Source organism: Sus scrofa, chromosome X, assembly GCF_000003025.6.
Source record: "Sus scrofa isolate TJ Tabasco breed Duroc chromosome X, Sscrofa11.1, whole genome shotgun sequence".
In the NCBI taxonomy this organism is placed as follows: Eukaryota; Metazoa; Chordata; class Mammalia; order Artiodactyla; family Suidae; genus Sus; species Sus scrofa.
In genome coordinates this window covers 70,710,247-70,730,397 of record NC_010461.5, presented here as the reverse complement: position 1 = coordinate 70,730,397, position 20,151 = coordinate 70,710,247, and positions in this window count along the sequence as shown.

Below are 20,151 nucleotides of genomic sequence, written 5' to 3'. Positions count from 1 at the left end.
CCTTCTTCAATTTCTGTTCCTATTGTCACTCTGCCTACCTCCCATACTCTTGATTGTAGGCTGATTCTCAGGACATCTTATTTGCACTCATTTGTCTTATTTTTCTCAAAAACAGCAAGAACGGTTGTAAGGTTTAAGATTTTACCCATTTTGCAAGCCTACATGTGAGCTCACAAATGTTAATGCAAGTGCATGTGCCAGACACACGGTGAGGCCAAACAAACCAAAATGTCAGAGTTTGGAGCATAGAAATGTTTATCACAGGGCCACGCAAGGAGATGGGTGGCTTGTGCCCCTCCAAAACATCCCAAACTCCCCAAACCAAAATTGCAAAGCATGTTTAAAGGCAAGGTCAGGGAGAAGCATGGTTGGTTGTTGCAGATTTCTTGGTGCAGAAATCCTTTGTTCTTGAAGCTATCCAAAGAGGTCAGGTCACAATGTTCCTATAAACCTCTAACAAGATACATGTTATACTTCAGAGAGGACCTAAAACAGAGGATATGGGGGATGGGCCTGTCCTGGGAAGCTCCTAAAATGTCCTACTTGGTTACAATTCCCCCCTCTTCTTTGATACTCCTCAATCTTGAGGAGAACAAGTATTGGACAAGAAAAGGAATAAAAGTTAATATAAAGAGGTTAATCATAAACTTGACAGAGATACGCAGAGGCTCTTGCTCAGTTTTACCAGCAGACATTGTTTTGACAGTGTCTAGTGGCATCTGAGTCTGACATAGCTACTCCATTTTTACTTCCAAATGCATCTCTCTGCTCAATGGCCAAAGCAGATGTTGCCATTAGTGATTCTAGTGCTTTTCTAGATATGAGAAGAGGCAAAAATTGGGGTTCACAAAATCTTCTTAAAATATCTATCTGAAGGCCTGTTCTGTCAGTTTTTTCCTAGAGCACAGAGTACCTCATTCCTGATATCCATCCTGATTCCCTTCAGGGGCTGTTGAAGGTCAGCAACTGCAGTGGCTATTGACCTAATTAATCCTTGTAGAGGCACATGGAAAGTGCCAACTTTTAGCTGGCAGAGCCCCTTCAATGTCATAAACTTGACCATGCTTTGGGGGGCATTTCATCCCATGGTGCAAGGAATGTTCATTCCTAAGTCTGGCAAAGATTTCATTGATAGGCCACTCAGTGTGCTATTACTGGGCTAGGCCTTATTAACAGTAGCCAAAATCTCTAGACCACCTATATTACTAGTCTCTTGCGGAACAGGAAAATATTCCCTCTTGTTGCTTCTTCCCATATCCAGAACTCTGGATATATGACTATATGATCTGGATCCATGATTATATGACTATAATCATGGATCTCATATGGAAATATGTATTATTAGAGGCTCAGTCACACATTTGTTAATGCAAGAAACAACAATTTTGTAGAACAGGCAATATAGGTCATTAAGTTGTTGCAAATATCTCCTGGTTTAGACCAGGAGGATTTCTTACAAATAGCTCCTGATTTCAGAGAGACTGCATCTATTCACAGGTGGGCTGGTTAGAATGTTCCCTGTGAGCTGAACAAAATTATTTTAGTTTAACCGCAAGTTTGGGAGCAGGATTCCCTGAGATGGGCCATTGTGTATACTATAAGCTATACAAAGGTTAAAGTAAAATGAACAGCTCTAATATGGAGTCAGGTTTGTTATTACCTACTATAGTTCCCCACTGTCAATGTCCATTCCACAATCTTGTGGACTGTTCTGGCTACTTCCTGCTGAACTGGGGCAAAGAGGGGTGATTGTGGAACAGAACTGATCAGGCTTGGGCTGAGAATATTTCTTACAATCTTTAGTAAACAGCACAATTCTCTTTTGCTCTTCATCTACAATTGTTTGAACCTGACTAACTCTGTTGTTGTCTAATTTGTAATTGGACTTACACTTTTGGTTCCAGTTCCCATACCTAACTCTTAGCTTTCAAACTGTCATAGCTATACTAGATTCCCATGCTGTTCTATTGAATAAGCTTAAAAAAGCAGGTTGACTCACCCTGTTCCAGCTCTAATGAAGGTACTATCTAGAGAACGAGACTTAGGCACTATATACAGAATTCAATTAACAGAATCAGAATTTAATATCCATTGAAATAGTCTCTTTCTGTCTTAAAATATCCTCAATTTAAAGTCAAACACAGCCAGGAATTCCTGCCATGGTGCAGAGGAAATGAATCTGACTAGGAAACATGAGGTTGTGTGTTTGATCCCCGGCCTCACTCAGTGGGCTAAGGATCGGCCTTGCAGTGAGCTGTGGTGTAGGTCGCAGACAGGGTTTGGATCCTGCATTGCTGTGGCTGTGGCATAGGCTGGCAGGTGTAGCTCCAATTCAACCCCAAGCCTGGAATCTCCATATGGCGTGAATGTGGCACTAAAAAGCAAATAATATTAATAATAATAATAAAACAAAATAAAATAAAAAACAGCCAAATTAAGATTGGTTTGTTTTCAAAATGAGTCCAGTTAATTAATCATAATTTGCTCCTTTAAACTGGGCTGTGGTAGGAGTTCCTGTGGTGGCTCAGTGGGTTAAGAACCCAACCCTGGCTTCACTCGGTGGGTTAAAGGATCTGCGTATGATCTTCCATGTAAGTTGTAGGCGGGACTCAGATCTGCATTGCTGTGGCTGTGGCTGTGGCATAGGCCAGCAACTGCAGCTCCAATTCGACCCCTAGCCTGGGAATTTTTATATGTTGCAGGTGAGGCCTTAAAAAGCCTATATATATAGAGGAAATGAATCTGACTAGGAAACATGAGGTTGTGTGTTTGATTTATATATATATATATATAAAATAAATTGGGCTGTGCTGGAATGCTTCTCAAAAGGAGTCTCAGAGTGAAATGTTTAAAGGTCTCTCAGGGCCTGAAAAGCCATGCCAAGGAACAGCCAAATTTTACCTTACATGTTTCGGTAAATTCCTCCTTTTTTGAGGTACTCGAAATACCTTGAGATTTTTTACACTTATTAGGAGGTGGCCTTCCTAATTTATCTGAAAAAGCTGTTGGAAATCTAAGAGTTTTCAATCTCTGGAGGGATTAGGTAGAAAGAAAAGACAAACACTTCAACTCTGCCTACAACAGCATAATCTACCAGACTGCTGCACAACACAGCTGGCCCAAGGGGAAAGATTTCCCCACATTTGGAAAAAACAAAGATCATAAGTCAGTAACATCTCAGGCAAAACCAAAAAAATCATTACCATATTACTCAATTTACTCAGGCTTTACAATCAGTTATTCTTACCAATAGTGCTATGAAATCAGAATTTACATTAGACTTTCAAAACACCTTACCTCCTTTAGCAGTATGACTTAAAAGTTATCAGAAACCTGTTTTTGGTGAAAAAGATCCTTCTTTTTTTTTTTTTTTTTTGTCTTTTTGCTATTTCTTGGGCTGCTCCCGCGGCATATGGAGGTTCCCAGGCTAGGGGTCCAATCAGAGCTGTAGCCACCAGCCTACGCCAGAGCCACAGCAACGCGGGATCCAAGCCGCATCTGCAACCTACACCACAGCTCATGGCAATGCCAGATCCTTTAACCCACTTAGCAAGGGCAGGGACCGAACCCGCAACCTCATGGTTCTTAGTCGGATTCGTTAACCACTGCACCACGACGGGAACTCCAGATCCTTCTTCTTGAAGACATGGCAGTTTTACAGAGCAACAGCTTAACTGTCTATTAAAGACTTTTTTAAAAAGTTTAAAGATGAGATCACAAAGCTTCTTGACAAAGAAGCTTATCCAATTTGTTGTGACATACAACATTTTAAGATAAAAACTAAAATTATCACATTATATCAGGATATATAAAATTTCAGCAACATTATATAATTTCCAGAATGTCTATATTAATAACATTTATTCATATTGTAGAACCTGAGGAGGCTTATCACTCATTTGACAATGCTTTTCATATAATTTAACATACCAACCAATCCTAGTTTTTTATATATATATATAGAATATCTATATAGAATATCTATATAGAATATCTATATAGAATATCTATATCTATATAGAATATCTATATCTATATAGAATATCTATATAGAATATCTATATATAAAAACTAAAATTATCACATTATATCAGGATATATAAAATTTCAGGAACATTATATAATTTCCAGAATGTCTATATTAATAACATTTATTCATATTGTAGAACCTGAGGAGGCTTATCACTCATTTGACAATGCTTTTCATATAATTTAACATACCAACCAATCCTAGGTTTTATATATCTATATAGAATATCTATATAGAATATCTATATAGAATATCTATATAGAATATCTATATAGAATATCTATATATAAAAACTAAAATTATCACATTATATCAGGATATATAAAATTTCAGGAACATTATATAATTTCCAGAATGTCTATATTAATAACATTTATTCATATTGTAGAACCTGAGGAGGCTTATCACTCATTTGACAATGCTTTTCATATAATTTAACATACCAACCAATCCTAGGTTTTATATATCTATATAGAATATCTATATAGAATATCTGTATAGAATATCTGTATAGAATATCTGTATAGAATATCTGTATAGAATATCTATATATAGAATATCTATATAGAATATCTGTATAGAATATCTGTATAGAATATCTGTATAGAATATCTGTATAGAATATCTATATATAGAATATCTATATAGAATATCTGTATATAGAATATCTATATATAGAATATCTATATAGAATATCTGTATATAGAATATCTATATATAGAATATCTATATAGAATATCTGTATATAGAATATCTATATATAGAATATCTATATAGAATATCTGTATATAGAATATCTATATATAGAATATCTATATAGAATATCTGTATAGAATATCTGTATATAGAATATCTATATATAGAATATCTGTATAGAATATCTGTATAGAGAATATCTGTAGAGAGAATATCTGTAGAGAGAATATCTAGAGAGAGAATATCTAGAGAGAGAATATCTAGAGAGAGAATATCTATAGAGAGAATATCTAGAGAGAGAATATCTATAGAGAGAATATCTAGAGAGAGAATATCTATAGAGACAGAATATCTATAGAGAAAATATCTAGAGAGAGAATATCTATAGAGAGAGAATATCTATAGAGAGAGTATCTATAGAGAGAGAATATCTAGACAGAGAATATCTAGAGAGAGAATATCTCTATAGAGAATATCTCTATAGAGAATATCTCTATAGAGAATATCTCTATATAGAATATCTCTATATAGAATATATATATATCTATATATAGAATATATATATAGATATATATATATATATTTCAGGGAGTTCCCATTGTGGCTCAGGGGTAATGAACTGAACTAGTATCGATGAGGATGCATGTTTGATCCCTGCTCTTCTCAGTGGGTTAAGGGTATGGCATTGTTGTGAGCTGTGGTGTTGGTCACAGGCAAGGCTTGGATCTGGCATTGTGACTGCAGCATAGGCTGGCAGCTGTAGTTCCAATTCTACCCCTAGCCTGGGAACTTCCATATCCATGGGTGTGTCCCTAAAGTGAAAAATACATGTGTGTGTGTGTGTGTGTATTATGTACATATAATATATATATTATATTTTTTTTTCTGAGATGCCTCAAGGACCCTCTAAAGCATCCCAAAGTTAGCTGGAATTAACTTAGCTCGAATTAAAAGAGCTTAAATCAGGATTTGATAGGAAATAAAAACATGTGATCATATATAATCATAGGTCAATATGAATACTTAAAAATAAATACAGGGGTTCCCGTCATGGCTCAGTGGTTAACAAATCCAACTAGGAACCATGAGGTTTCGCGTTTGATCCCTGGCCTTGCTCAGTGGGTTAAGGATCCAGCATTGCCGTGAGCTGTGGTGTAGGTCACAGATGCAGCCCAGATCCCGCCTTGCTGTGGCTCTGGCAGGGGCCGGCGGCTACAGCTCCAATTAGACCACTAGCCTGGGAACCTCCATATGCCGTGGAAGTGGCCCTAGAAAAGGCAAAAAGACAAAATGAATAAATGAATGAATAAATAAATAAATACAGATCACTTTAAAGGCAAAGAAGTTCACAAGCTGTTATCAAAAGCAATACTCCAGGGAGTTCCCATTGTGGCTCAACAGAAACAAACCCAACTAGTATACATGAGAATGTGGGCACTCAGTGGGTCAGGGATCCGGCACTGCCATGAGTTATGGTGCAGACAGACATGGTTCAGATCTGGCATTGCTGTGGCTGTGGCATAAGCCGACAACAGCTCTGATTAGACTCCTAGCCTGGGAATTTCCACATGCAGCAACTGCAGCCCTAAAAAAAAAAAAAAAAAAAAAAAAAAGCAACGCTGTAAGTAAACTTGTTCTCCTAGTGGAAATGAACAAAATTTAGACCTGCTACAGTCTACTTTTAATAACAAAATCAATTTACCTAATTAAGCTTAATCTAATCCCGGCCCAACATATATAAAACCCCTTTTTTACCCAAAACATATATCCCATTTTCCTACAATATAGTGAAACATTTCCTTTATTGTATATTTAATTACAACTCTCAAAAATTAGAATCCTCAACTCTCAAAAAGCTTAATTTTCTAGTGAAAATCAAGAGGCAAGTAATTCTTATGAAAATCTGGAAAGACAATTTTAGATAGACATTTTAAAAACATAATTATTCCTACATAGTTTACCTAAATGCTTTTATCTCATTTACATTTAATTCACTCATAAAATTTCATCATAATAAGTTATTTTTCTTATTGACAAACTGATAACAGATATAACAAGATTTATTTAACTTCTATTACACCTAGGTGAAGTCATCAAGCCAGCTTTATCTAGCTGAATATACAAAAAGAACTAGTTTTGGAATTTCAAGAGTTTCATCTCAACCAATTTTCTCCAGAGTCTAAAGAATATAGGGGACATACAGTGTTTTTTTAAAAAAAGGAGTAATGAACCAGACTAGTGTGAAAGAGGACATAGGTTTAATCCCTGGCCTTGCTCAATGGGTTAAGGATCCAGCATTGCTGTGAGCTGTGGTGTAATTTGCAGATGTGGATCAGATCTCCTGTTGTTGTGGCTGTGGTGTAGGCTGGCAGCTGCTGCTCCAATTTGGCCCCTAGCCTATGAACTTCCATATGCCATGGGTGCGGCCCTAAAAAGACAAAAAAAAAAAAAAAAAAAAAACAAACAAACAAACAAAAAAAAAAACAAAAAAACAACTTTCTCCCTCTTTCTAGAAACATACTAAAGATCTCCCAGTTTTGCAAAACATACCCTAGGGGGATTAGCAAATGGAATAGAGCTCTGAGTATCACGGCTGGTGTTACTAAATATCAAACAAACAAATGAAGTACAAAATGGTCTGTCAGGATCACAGTTCCCTAGCACCAAAAAGGGAGATTCCCATTCATTGCAAAGGGAAAATTCCAACCAACTTTCCACCATAGATGAAACTCAACACAGTAGGGAAGGATACCTGATGTCTTCACATGCAAGCCCAGTTAGCAAAGACATCTTGACCATCTCAAGCATTACAACACACAGAAATAGCAAACAAAGGATCAGGCAAGGAATAGCCCAGTAACTCCAGTTCTATTCCTAGACAGATACCTCTAGAGTAGCCTGGCTTCAAAAAGAGAATTGACCATGAGTGGCTCACCCCAAAACAATACACACAAAAACACAAACAACAAATAAGCTATGGTTGCACAGGTAGAAAATCAGAAGAGGTGTAATCTGAAATTCCACTTCCAATCCCAAATGGAGGAAACTTCAAGATTGGCCCAGCTCTCAAAAGAAAATGGACCCAAAGTGGCTCCCTTCCTGCAACGGAAGCAGCCCAAATGGACTGGAGAGGACTCCCAATCTGCACAAGCTGGAGCAACTTACCCCCAAGGGACACCAAATGTGGACTGAAGCCCTGGACGTTTCTTGGCTCCAAACAGCCTCGTTCTGTGGGTGGCTGGTGCCTGTTGGGGAGAGTCCCTCGGAGATTCCCAGAGTGAAATATGCTTGAGCAGCTGCTAAGGGGTCAGGGAAGGGGCTGCCCCACCTGGGACTAACTTGCCATGAGCATAGACTCCCAGGCTGGCTCACCAAAACTGTTAGCATGAGTCGGTGTTCCCAAAACCCAGTGAGGTCAAAGAAACCTGAACATCAGAATTTGGAGCAGAGAAAGTTTTCTTGCAGGGCTATGCAAGGAGACGGGTGGCTTGTGCCCCTCAAATACCCCAAACTAACATTGCAAAGCATTTTTAAGGGCAAGTTGACTGAGGGCATGGTTGATCATTGCAAACTTCTTGGTGCAGAAACCTTTTGTTCCTACAGCTGTCTAAGAGGTCAGGTCACAATATTCCTGTAAACCTCCAACAAGATACATGCTATACTTCAGAAAGGAGCTAAAGCAGAGGATATGAACAAGACCCTATAGGGTTTTTCTTGGTTAAATTGGAGACCAGAAGAATGACACAGACTCCTGGGTTAGAGACAGGACTTTATTAGGCAGTATGAGCTTCACTGACATCAGTTCCCCTTGCCCTCCAAGACCCAAATGGGAGATGTGGGGCAGACCAGAAGCGTGCTGTACATACCGTGGGTTCATGTCACAGTCAGGTGACCCCAAGCTTAGGAAATCCCCAATCTTTGAAAGTGAAATTCAACCAAACCTAGACAACTTTTGCCCCAGGGGGGAATGTAATCTTTATTAATGGGAAATAAATCCATCCTCTGCCCTGGAAGGCCCTCTATCTTCCAAGGCTGTTTGCTAGACAAATTTCCTTGAAAGGATAGTCTGGGACAAATGCTGTCACAAGATATTTAGAAACACCATGGAGAATTGTACCCCAATAGTCTTAACTCTTTTGATCTATCTGGTTGTCAAGGTAAAAATTAATTTTATGAAAATACTTATTTGTGCTGAAAAACTCTCTTTTGCCTTTAGAACTTGTACATTCAGAGAAATTCCCATTGTGGCTCAGAGGGTTAAGAACCCAACTAGTATACATGAGGATGCAGGTTCAGCCCTTGGCCTCACTCAGTGGGTTAAAAGATCCAGCATTGTCACAAGCTGTGCTGTAGGTCCCAGATGAGGCTCAAATCTGGCTTAGCCATGGCTGTGGTGTAGGCCAGCAGCCACAGCTCTGATTCGACCCCTAGCCTGGAACTTCCATATGCCATGGGTACAGCCCTAAAATGACAAAAAATATATTTTTTTATCAAAATAATCTTTAAATACAGAGAATCTTTTGATTTCTTCACCAAAAGTACTAACAATTCAAATACAAAATTTCCTTTTACCTACATATTCAGGCAGTGATACCAAATAGGAATGTTCTATATTTTTACTATCCAATACAATAACCACTAGCCAATGTAGCTATTGACCACTTGAAATTTAGTGAGTGTGACCAGGCAACTGTTTTATTCATCTTTAATTAATTTTAAATTAAAACATTAAATTTATTACATTGGAATAGAAATGTATAGCCAGTGATTATTGTATCATGAAAGAAATTGAGGATTTGGTGACATGGGGACATTTTTGTCTTTTTTTCTAATTATTGATTTATCATCAGAGATAATGTGGGAAAGCATGAGAGTTTGAAGCAAAAACCTGTGTTCTAATCTAGGTTCCACCAATAACTAGCTGTGTGACCCAAGTTACTTAACCCTATGAGCCTTAGTTTCTTCAAATATTAAATCATAAAATTATCTGTAACATTTCCCAGTTTTAAGAATAAGATGCTATATTAAAAACACTTAACCTGTACCATTGAATACACATTCAATAATCGGAGTTAGATTTATTATTTATCTTCATTGTATTCTTTTCATATAACCTCGTGCTGAGCTTCCTGCAAGATGATTTCCATGGTCAAATCTATATTCCTATCATAGGATGACTGGGGGGGAAGACAGGGACTAAGAAAATCTGTAAGTTTAATTGATTTGGGAGTTCATGAAAGTGTACATTCACAAGGATGTCACACAGAGTATCCCTCCCCAGCTTTTTTTTAGAAATACACACAAACTTTAGAGTACACAAAAATCAATATGAAGATGTTAAAAATGCAAATTCCTGTATCCCACCTCTAGAAATGAGGTAGGAGGTAGATGGGCCCCTGGGCTGAGAAGAGCTGGGACTTGTTAGGCCAAGTAAATTGGGCCTTGTTTCTCTTTGACACTTCAAGGAAAAGTTAATGGCAGGAGCTGAGCTCTGCTGGATCAGAAAGATAAAATGACCACATCAATCACTCCTGGGGTCAAGGAGACACCCCCCCCCAATTACATATGTGCAGGAAGACTCCTAAGGGTCAGAAAAGAAGGAGGCACCAGGCCATAATAAGTCCTGATACCGTCCTGGCACACTTTTCTTTGGAAAACGTCTTTGCCAAAAGATGCGCAGGCATATTGGGGAGGGTCCTGTTTCCAGTCAGGTGTGAAAAATAAAACAAGATAATTGGCTAAAGGTAAAAAAGACCCAGAAGAACCATGCTATATAAGTGATTTAAATCACCTCTCTGGCGTGCTCCTCATTAAGGGAAACACCTGCACCCTCACTCCTCTTTAAGGTGTGTATCACTGCTTTGCTTATGACATCATAAACTACTTCTCTGTGTGCTCTCCTACACATTATACTATGACTCTAACAATAAACTTTATACCTGTTTTCACAGTCTTTGCCTCCTTGAAATATTTTTGCTTTCAACGGGGGGCAAGAATCAGGGCAATTCTGCTTTTGGTCTCTAGTTAGTCTAGTGGCTAGGATTCCTGGTTTTCAACCATGCTGCCCTGATTCAATTCCTGAGCAGAAAATTAAGATCTCACTTCTGTCTCTCTGAGATCAGAAGGGCCCAGCAATGTACATTTACAATAATCAAAAAGGTTTTTTAAGCAGGTGGAAAATGAGCACTATTTAATAGTGTATTTCATTGCACAATTGAATTTTTTTTAAGGGCCTCACCCACGGCATATAGAGGTTCCCAGGCTAGGGGTCTAATTGGAGCTGTAGCCGCCAGCCTGTGCCACAGCCACATCCAGGCCAGATCTAAGCCGTGTCTGTGACCTATACCACAGCTCACAGTAACACTGAATCATTAACCCACTGAGCCAGGCCAAGGATCGAACCTGCATCCTCATGGATACTAGTCAGATTTGTTTCTGCTGAGCCAAGATGGGAACCCCCACAATTGGGTTATTGTTTGTTAACAAAGGAAGGTGAAACACAACTAATACATATTGCCAGGATTTAATGTATTTTGACTACTTAGGTACCAGCATACCTGTTCCCCAAGTGAATTTATTTTTACATAAATATGTTTTGATTAACTTTAAGGGCAATATTCAAACTCATTTATGGTTATAGATGTACCTTAAGTACTTTGTGGATTTGTAAATAAGAGAATTTGAGCTATTCAGCCTCATTACATATTGAATAAAAAGTCAGAATTGTATACCCTTGGATTTATCAACTGATGAATGCAATAAGTATTTAAATCATTTTGAAAATTTCTGAGTGAACTCTTGAAAAGAATACTGCCTTCCACTTAAAATATCAATCTGAGTTCTCTTTAACACTTCTTAATACAGGAAGTAGCATGTCTTTATTAAATTTGTGAATGGGTATCTCAATTATGTTTGGAAGTTTGTCAATAAGATTTTTCTACATATTGAGACTACAGATTATATTACTGTTTTATTAAATTTAAAAATTCTTTTGATAGGTTAGAACTAGTCTTGGATAAATTAAAGGCAGAACTCTTGTTACTTACAGTTACAAACTAGACAAGACTGCCACACAGGGATTTGCACCGAGGGGCAGGGGACAGGGGGAAAGGGGCAGCATATGCATGGCAAGTGAGAATGGAGTGAGCTATGTTTCCCAAGCTCCCTGTGGATTGGGTAAGCCAAATGATTTTCCATGTTCCTTGGTATAAGGGCTGTCCCTGGTGGTCTTACCAAAAGAAAAAAACAAGATAAAAAAAAAAAAAGAAAAAGAGAAAAATCATTCTGAGGAGAGTAAAAAATTAAATTTAAGAGTGAGGTTAAATACAAAGACTAGATTGGAAAATATTTTGAGAATCCAGATGGGAGATGATTAGGGTCTAAATGAAAGTAGCATTAATAAGGATGCAGAAGACAGAGTAGACAGGAAAGATTTTTCAAATATAGAATTTATAAGATTAAGATAAGAGTTTTATGGCAGAGTCAAGGGTATCATGAAAGAGAGTTATGTAAAATAACAATTCTAAAAATGAGGTCCCAGGACTTTTCAGACTTTCTGCATTGTTCTTCCCTTTTCTAACTACATGTTCACTTAGGGCCACATTTTCTTACTTCAACTCAAACAATATTTTATAACAATTTGCATGCAGAAACAGATATGAAAATTTCAGTCTTCATTAAGCCAGAAAGTAAAGAGATTTGCAAAAATGTAAAAAAAAAATGCCACTTCTCTCAAATTTAGAGGGTATTATGCTTAGTGAAGTCAGACAGAGAAACACTGTTATCACTTATATGTGGTATCTAACAAATAAAATAAATGAGTGTATACAATAAAATAGAAAAAGACAGATACAGAGAAGAAACTAGGGGTTACCAGCGTGGAGAGGGATGGGAGAGGGGCTAGATAGTGGTATGGGATTATGAGACACAGACTGCTAGGTATAAAATAAATAAGTTAATAAAATATATAAGCAACAAGGACATATTGTACAATATGTTTGTACAAGGAAATAGAGCCATTATTTTGTAGTAACTAAATGGAATATGGTCTATTAAATTTTTGAATCACTATGTTGTATACCTTAAACTAATATAATATTGTAAATTGACTATATTTCAATTCAAAAAGGAAAAAATAATAAAATTATGATAAAGCCTTTTAAATAGGGTTTTAACATATAAAATGTTTATTTTTATTTTTGAAATAATTTAAAATTTCTGTTTTAATTTTTAATATGTGAATATCAATATATATGACCCATTTAAATAAAACTTGCTTGGGGTTGAATCATAGCAGAATATGGCTACTTTACAAGGTGGAGCTGAAGCCAATCAAGACAAAGCAGACTCAGGGAGTTCCCATTGTAGCTCAGTGGTAATAAACTTGACTAGTAACCATGAGGATGTGGGTTCAATCCCTGGCCTCCCTCAGTGGGTTAAGGATCCAGCATTGCCGTGATCTGTGTGGCGTAGGTCACAGACATGGCTCAGATCTGGCATTGATGTCTGTGGCGTAGGCTGGCAGCTACAGATTTGATTTGCCCCCTAGCCTGGAAACTTCCATCTGCTGTGGGTGTGGCCCTAAAAAGACAAAAACAAAACAAAACAAAACAAAAGACAAAGCAGACTCAAGAAAAGCTTTTACCTCCCTCTTAACTGCCTAAAAGAAATTAGCAAAGGAGACCTATTCCAGGAAAAGAACTATTACAAGAGATAAATTTTTATGTCTGAGAAATTTTCCTACATGGGAGGCAAACATTTATTTATCAAACATTTGCTCTTCTACCTTCCTGTGAATTGCCTTCTTCCCCTTTGAAGCCTGAGACCATAATCCCCTTCCCCTTATCTCAGAATGATATATAAGCCTCAATTGCCTGGTGGCTTTTGGGTCTAATATCTTTGTAGGACCCCCATAAGTGTGATTTAAAATTTTTCTTCTGTTAATCTGTCTTTTTATTATAGAGTGGGTATCAGCCACAAACCTATAAGGATAGAAATTCCCCACTGCTCACAGGGTCATCAGTAATCTTTAAGAGTATACAAGGATCCTGAGACCAAATGTTTGAGATGCACTGATCCTGAACAAATTCCAATTTTCTGAACTGGTCAATCAAAAGAATGTTGCCTTTTCATAAAAACAAAGTGATAGGAAAATGTAACAGTTTTGTGAAGTGTAGATAAGGAGTTCAGTTGAGTTGACTGCATTGAGTGCATTGATATTTATGTGAGTCATTTAGATGACTCCTCTATCAACCAGATTATTCAGTATAGGGCCTAGAAAATAAGCTCGAGCTGGGTGTGTAGTTTTGAGATTCATTGGCATATAGGTTAAAAGTGTAGTTATTAGTGTTTAAACAATTGTCCTGATGACACTGGGAAAGCTAAGGCTCTCTCATCTCTTAGAGATTTCTCTAACAGGAAAAATGAAAGGGGAAATGTGCTGCCTTTAAAAAAAGAATTAGTTTTAGTTTTCTTATAATCCTAGAATAGTAATAAGTGACTGCTGGAAGTCATGTCAATGGCTCTGGTTTTCTTTTTTTTTTCAATTAGCAATTAAAGAAAGTATTGCTCTGCTAAAGAAAGCATTGCTCTGCTTATATTATTTGGATAAAAGAATAACAAACTAACATCATTAAGAAATGAAAGACTCACTTTAACAATGCAAAATGGATTTTTTTCACCATGAGAACAAATGAAAATACCATAGCTCTTATCTTTCCAACTGTGCTCTTTGAACATTCTTAAGGTTTTCTAAGTTCAATTACTTAAGCTATCAGTTTTGCCCTTAAGATAAACAAAATTGGGGCCGTGAACATCAGTGCTATCTTCAGTTGGATTAAGTAATAGTTGAATCTTTCAATACATGAATTACTTTTATTTAGATGGTAAATGAAGTTTCCTTCCTAAAAGTAGATATTGAAAATGAACAGTTCCAACACACCTGCTAAAACTTCTCTGAATAAACAGATTATTTTCCAACTCATTCATGATACTACAGTACATTCAAAGAGATTTTCCGATTATCTCACTAAAATAGCAAGGCAAGACAAACTTCAGACCCCTAATCTTTCATGAGTTCTTAACTCAATAAAACTTTTGTAATTTAAACTGTTCTAGGGAAGTGGCTTTCAAACTTCTGTGACCATAACCCACAATAAGAAATACATTGTTCATCATAAACAATTACATATATGTGTGTTTGTGTACTAATGAGAGATACCAGTATCATTGAACAATATATAAACATGCTACCTGCTGTGTGTTGTGGTCCATGCACAGGTTGAAAAAAGAATTTCCAGACTCTTAGTGAGATGAAAACAAAGATGAGTTTAATGAGGTAAGAGATGCTGCTAGTGCAGCAGAACAACTTCCTGATAATCAGGGAAAGCTGACCCCAAGTGCATGGTCATGTCTACTTTTATAGCCCGGGGGGGAGGGGGGCAGGGTCTTACTATATACCTCTTGACCTGCTTACGGATGGGGAAAGAGGGATTTTATAATATACTTACTGGGTTAGTTGGGGGCATATAAGTCTCCTATGGGGGTGGAGTGAGGAGTGGGCCACATACTTTTCCCAGTAGGAGTGCAGGAAAAAATAGGCCATATTGCTCAAGGTGGAGGAGGGGGCATTACAATAGACAGGGGTGAGACAATGATAAGGGTCTGGTAATTTTTGTCTTGGCCAGAGGCTTTGAGTTCTACATCCTTGAAGAGGCCTTAAAGTCCCATACTATGCACTTGAAACTTTACAGCTCAGATTGAGACTTGAAGCCACTTTTTCAAATTCTAACCACACACCTGGTCGCAGGACTTACTGAAGTTTAGACTTTTTATGTCTTTGTGCAGAAGGAATTCAGTGAGAGGCAAAGTGAAAGGTAAGAAGCAGATTTATGGAAAGAGAGAGATAAAGCATGGGCTATCTCAGAAGGCGAGAGGTGAGAAGTCCTGAAATATGGATGGTGAGTTTTTTATGAGCTTGGCAATGTCACAGACTAATGAGTGGGAGGATTGTTCCAACTGTTTCTGGGAAGGGGCAGGAGTTTCCAGGAATTGGACTACTACCCACTTTTTGGCCTTTTATGATTGGCCTTGGAATTGTCATGGCACCTGTGAACTGTCATTCATCATGCTAATATATTACAATGAGGGTATAATAAAGCTCAAAGTCTGCTGGAAGTCAAATCATCCACCATCTTGGACCTAGTTGGTTCTAACCAGTTTTTGTCATTACCTCAAGGGCTATGTCATTCTTTTAAGGTTGTGCCCTACACCCTTTCCTCCTTTTTCACACTCAGGTATTTCCCTTGTCATGTTTTAATGTGCTAGTTGTGACCTACAAAAGAGATTTTTTTTCACGACTTATCAGTGTATCATCAAGAAAATTTCTCCATGTTATCTCATGTTTCCATGAACATAGGCATTGTCTTAGTCCATTTGATTATGATAACAAAGTAACAAAAACTGTGACTTACAAACAAGAGAAATTTATTTCTCACAGTTCTGGAATCTGGGAAGTACAAGATTGAAACGCCAGTAGATTTTTGTACCTAGTGAGATCTATTCCTTATAGATGATCTTCTCACTGTAACCTCATATGGTGGAAGTGACAAAGGAGTTTTCTTGGGCCTCTTTTACAAAGGCATTTATCCCATTCAGGAAGACTCGACCTTCATAATATAATCATCTCCCAAAGGCTCCACCCCCAAACATTATCACCTTTAAGGGTAGTACTGTAGTCAAAACAGGCTTCTGTACAACAGTGGCATCAATTAAGTCTCATAGAGTTTTGGGTGAAGGAGAAAGAACAGTTTCATTGTTTTGCCAGAAAAAGGAGGCCACAGCAGGAGGCTAATGCCTCAAAACTGTGTCCTCCCTTGAGAGGGATAGCAAAACCAAGCAGGGCCCTGTGGGCTCCTGGGCACACAAGCCTTTCGGTGTCCCCCATTTCTTGTTTTCAGGGAATAAACTTCAGCCTCCATGACCTTCCCTGAATTCCAAAGGGCAGGTTCAAACAGTTGTTAATCAGGGAAGGGACGGGATGCAGAGACCTGGGAGGAACAAATACCACCTCACACAAATATGTCCACAAAAAAGAAATGCTGGAGGGGTTGTAGAGAACAGGGAACCCTCTCACACTGTTGGTGGAAATGTAAGCTGGTACAGCCACTATGGAAAACAGTATGGAAATACCTTAGAAGTCGAAACTTAGAACAACCATATGACCCAGCAGTCCCACTCTTGGGCATATATCTGGACAAAACTTTCCTTAAAAAAGACACATGCAGTGTATGTTCACTGCAGCACATGAATACACAACAGCCAAGACAGGGAAACATCCCAAATGTCCATCAACATATGAATGGATTAGGAAGATGCGGTATATATACACAATGGAATACTACTCAGCCATAAAAAAGAACAAAATAATGCCATTTGCAGCAACATGGATGGAACTAGAGACTCTCATACTGAGTGAAGTAAGTCAGAAAAAGAAAAATACCATATGATATCACTTATAACTGGAATCTAGTGTACAGCACAAATGAACCTTTCCACAAAAAAGAAAATCATGGACTTGGAGAATAGACTTGTGGCTGCCTGGGGGAGAGGGAGGGAGTGGGAGGGATCAGGAGCTTCAGGTTAATGGATGCAAACTATTGCTCTTGGAATGGATTTACAATGAGATCCTGCTGTGTAGCATTGAGAACTATGTCTAGATACTTACATTGCAACACAACAATGGGAGGAAAAAATATGTATACATGTATGTGTAAATTTGTCCCCATGCTGTACAGTGGAAAAAATAAAAATTAATTAATTAACTAATAATAAAATAGTATCTCCAAGAAAAAGAAAAGAAAAGAAACCGGAGTTCCCATCGTGGCACAGTGGAAACGAATCTGACTAGGAACCATGAGGTTGCAGGTTCGATCCCTGGCCTCACTCAGTGGGTTAAGGATCTGGCATTGCCATGAGCTGTGGTGTAGGTTGCAGACATGGCTCTGATCCTGCGTTGTGGCTGTGGTGTATGTTGGCAGCTCTAGCTCCTATTTGACCCCTAGACTGGGAACCTCCATATGCCACAGATGCGGCCCTTAAAAGACAAAAGACAAAAATCAAACAAACAAACAAAAAAAAAACATAATGCAATTTTGGGGCAGGGTCCTGGTCCCTCTTCAAGGAATATAGATAAAAATATCTTCAAGTTCTTCTGCAGAACTAAATCCCCCAACAAATGGAAGATGTTAATGAAGTATTCTTTATTCTGGAGAGAAGACCACCAGACCACTGAACATGAGCTTTGAAAATAATGTAAGTTTGTTCCTACCCTTATATGCAGCCCTATTTTTCACTCCCAAAGCTATAAAACCACCTCCCAATCTCTCCTAAAGGGGGCATTGTCTTTGAGGCATTAGCCTTCTGTGACCCTCCTTTGCCTGGCAAAGCAATAAAGCTATTTTTCTCTCCTTCACCCAAAATTCTGTCTCTGAATTTCTATTCAGCATTGGTGAACAGAGGCTGAGTCCTAGCAACAATAGCAAGAGGTTATATAGGTTTAGCTTGGAAAAACAAACAAAAAAACAAAAAACAGGGCTGTTGATAAGGATTAGGGTGCCTGAATTCTTCTCCCCCCATAGATCATTTTGAAGTCATCAGGGCCAGAGACAGGTGGTCCGGTGATGGTTTATGGTGGTCTTTGGGGTTATCACACCTTGACGTTCTCTGCAGTGAAGATTGCTCACAAAAGGAAGGGAGTGTTAAAAAGTGTTTTAAAGGGAAAGAAAACATCAGGTGCAGTATAACTCTAACTAGAAAGTAACTAAAAGAAAGCAATTAAACAAGGAAGAAATCATTTGCAAAAAGCCAATTAGGGTAAGTTAGTGAGCTAAGGTGGGACTCAACATAATGGAGACTGTTTTAACTAGTTTTTAACTGTCTTAATATTTTCTAAACATTAACTCTAGATTCAGCCTTTTGAGACTGAGGGGGGCCTGGGAAGCTAAAGGAAAAGCCTTTTACTTCAAAACACAAGGAATTATGGGGGAAAAACTGTAATTGTAATGTATACATGTAAGGATAACCTGACCCCCTTGCTGTACAGTGGGAAAAAAAAAAAAACCACAAGGAATTAGGGGCTTGTACATGGTTTTAGTACTTCAACATATGAATGGGGCTGGAGGGCAAAAACATTCAGACCATAACAAGCACTAATGTCCTTTGTTTAAAACTATCTTTTCAAGTATGTATGTATACAAAGAAGTCTTGTAAGATGTAGAATCTCCCTATTGGACAGAGGGCTGTTTTATTTCTTGACCAGTATGTTTTCCTTCAGGGCAAACACTAGACAGGTTTTCTAATAGCCCTCTTATAAGATCAAGGAATTTCCTAAATTGCTGATTTCTCAGCTGTGACACAGATCCACAGTGTGTGTAGAATTCACCCACACTTCCCTCCTGTGGGATTTGGAGATGGAGGAACTGATACGAACATGAACATCATGCTGCCTATTGTGCCATTAAGTAATAAAGTTCTTTGACTCGGAAAATTTGTACCATTCTTCCAACATCCATAGAACTATGGTAGGCTAAATTGTTAGTTTACAAATAAGGTAAAATTTCTGATCCTTCACATGACCTGGGTCAGAACCCATATTTTGAAAGACATTTCTCTATGATCATCCCAACTGTTTGGTGACATAATTACCTCATATACAAATGCATTTATAGATATTGCTATTAGTTTCTACCAAGAAATAAAATATTGCCTGCCATATTAGTAAAGGAAGGATGTCAGAATCATCAGCAATTAATACTACTTTAACACCTATGTGTCCTGAGGGAACTTGGGAAGGAAACAAATATCTGGCCTCTAGGAGCCATCAGACCACAGTCACTCACAATAGTGAGCTCTGAGAAAACTCACGGTATATAAACACAGGATACTGGCCCCAGATAGCTAAAGTGTATATCAAAGCAGTGATTCCAATGATCCCAGACCCTTGCACCTTCCCATACACAGAAAAGTGCTAAATTCCTTAACTTGACATATGTAGTTTTCTTTGTTCCTATTACCTGCCCTTTGTTGTAAAAACTCCTATATATCTAAAGTCACCCCCCACCTCCTCTGAGCAGTTTTCTCAGGGTTACTTGAAATGATGCCTCCTGGGCTTAAGTATTCATTTTGCCCCCAAATAACACCTAACTCTCAAATTTTAGTTTGTGCATTTTTTTTTTTTGAGACACTCTTTTTTTTTTTTTTTTTTTTGTTCTTTTTGCCTTTTCTAGGGCCACTCCCTCGGCATATGGAGATTCCCAGGCTAGGGGTCTAATTGGAGCTGTAGCCACTGGCCTACACCAGAGCCACAGCAACTCGGGATCCGAGACGCGTCTGCAACCTACACCACAGCTCACAGCAACGCCGGATCC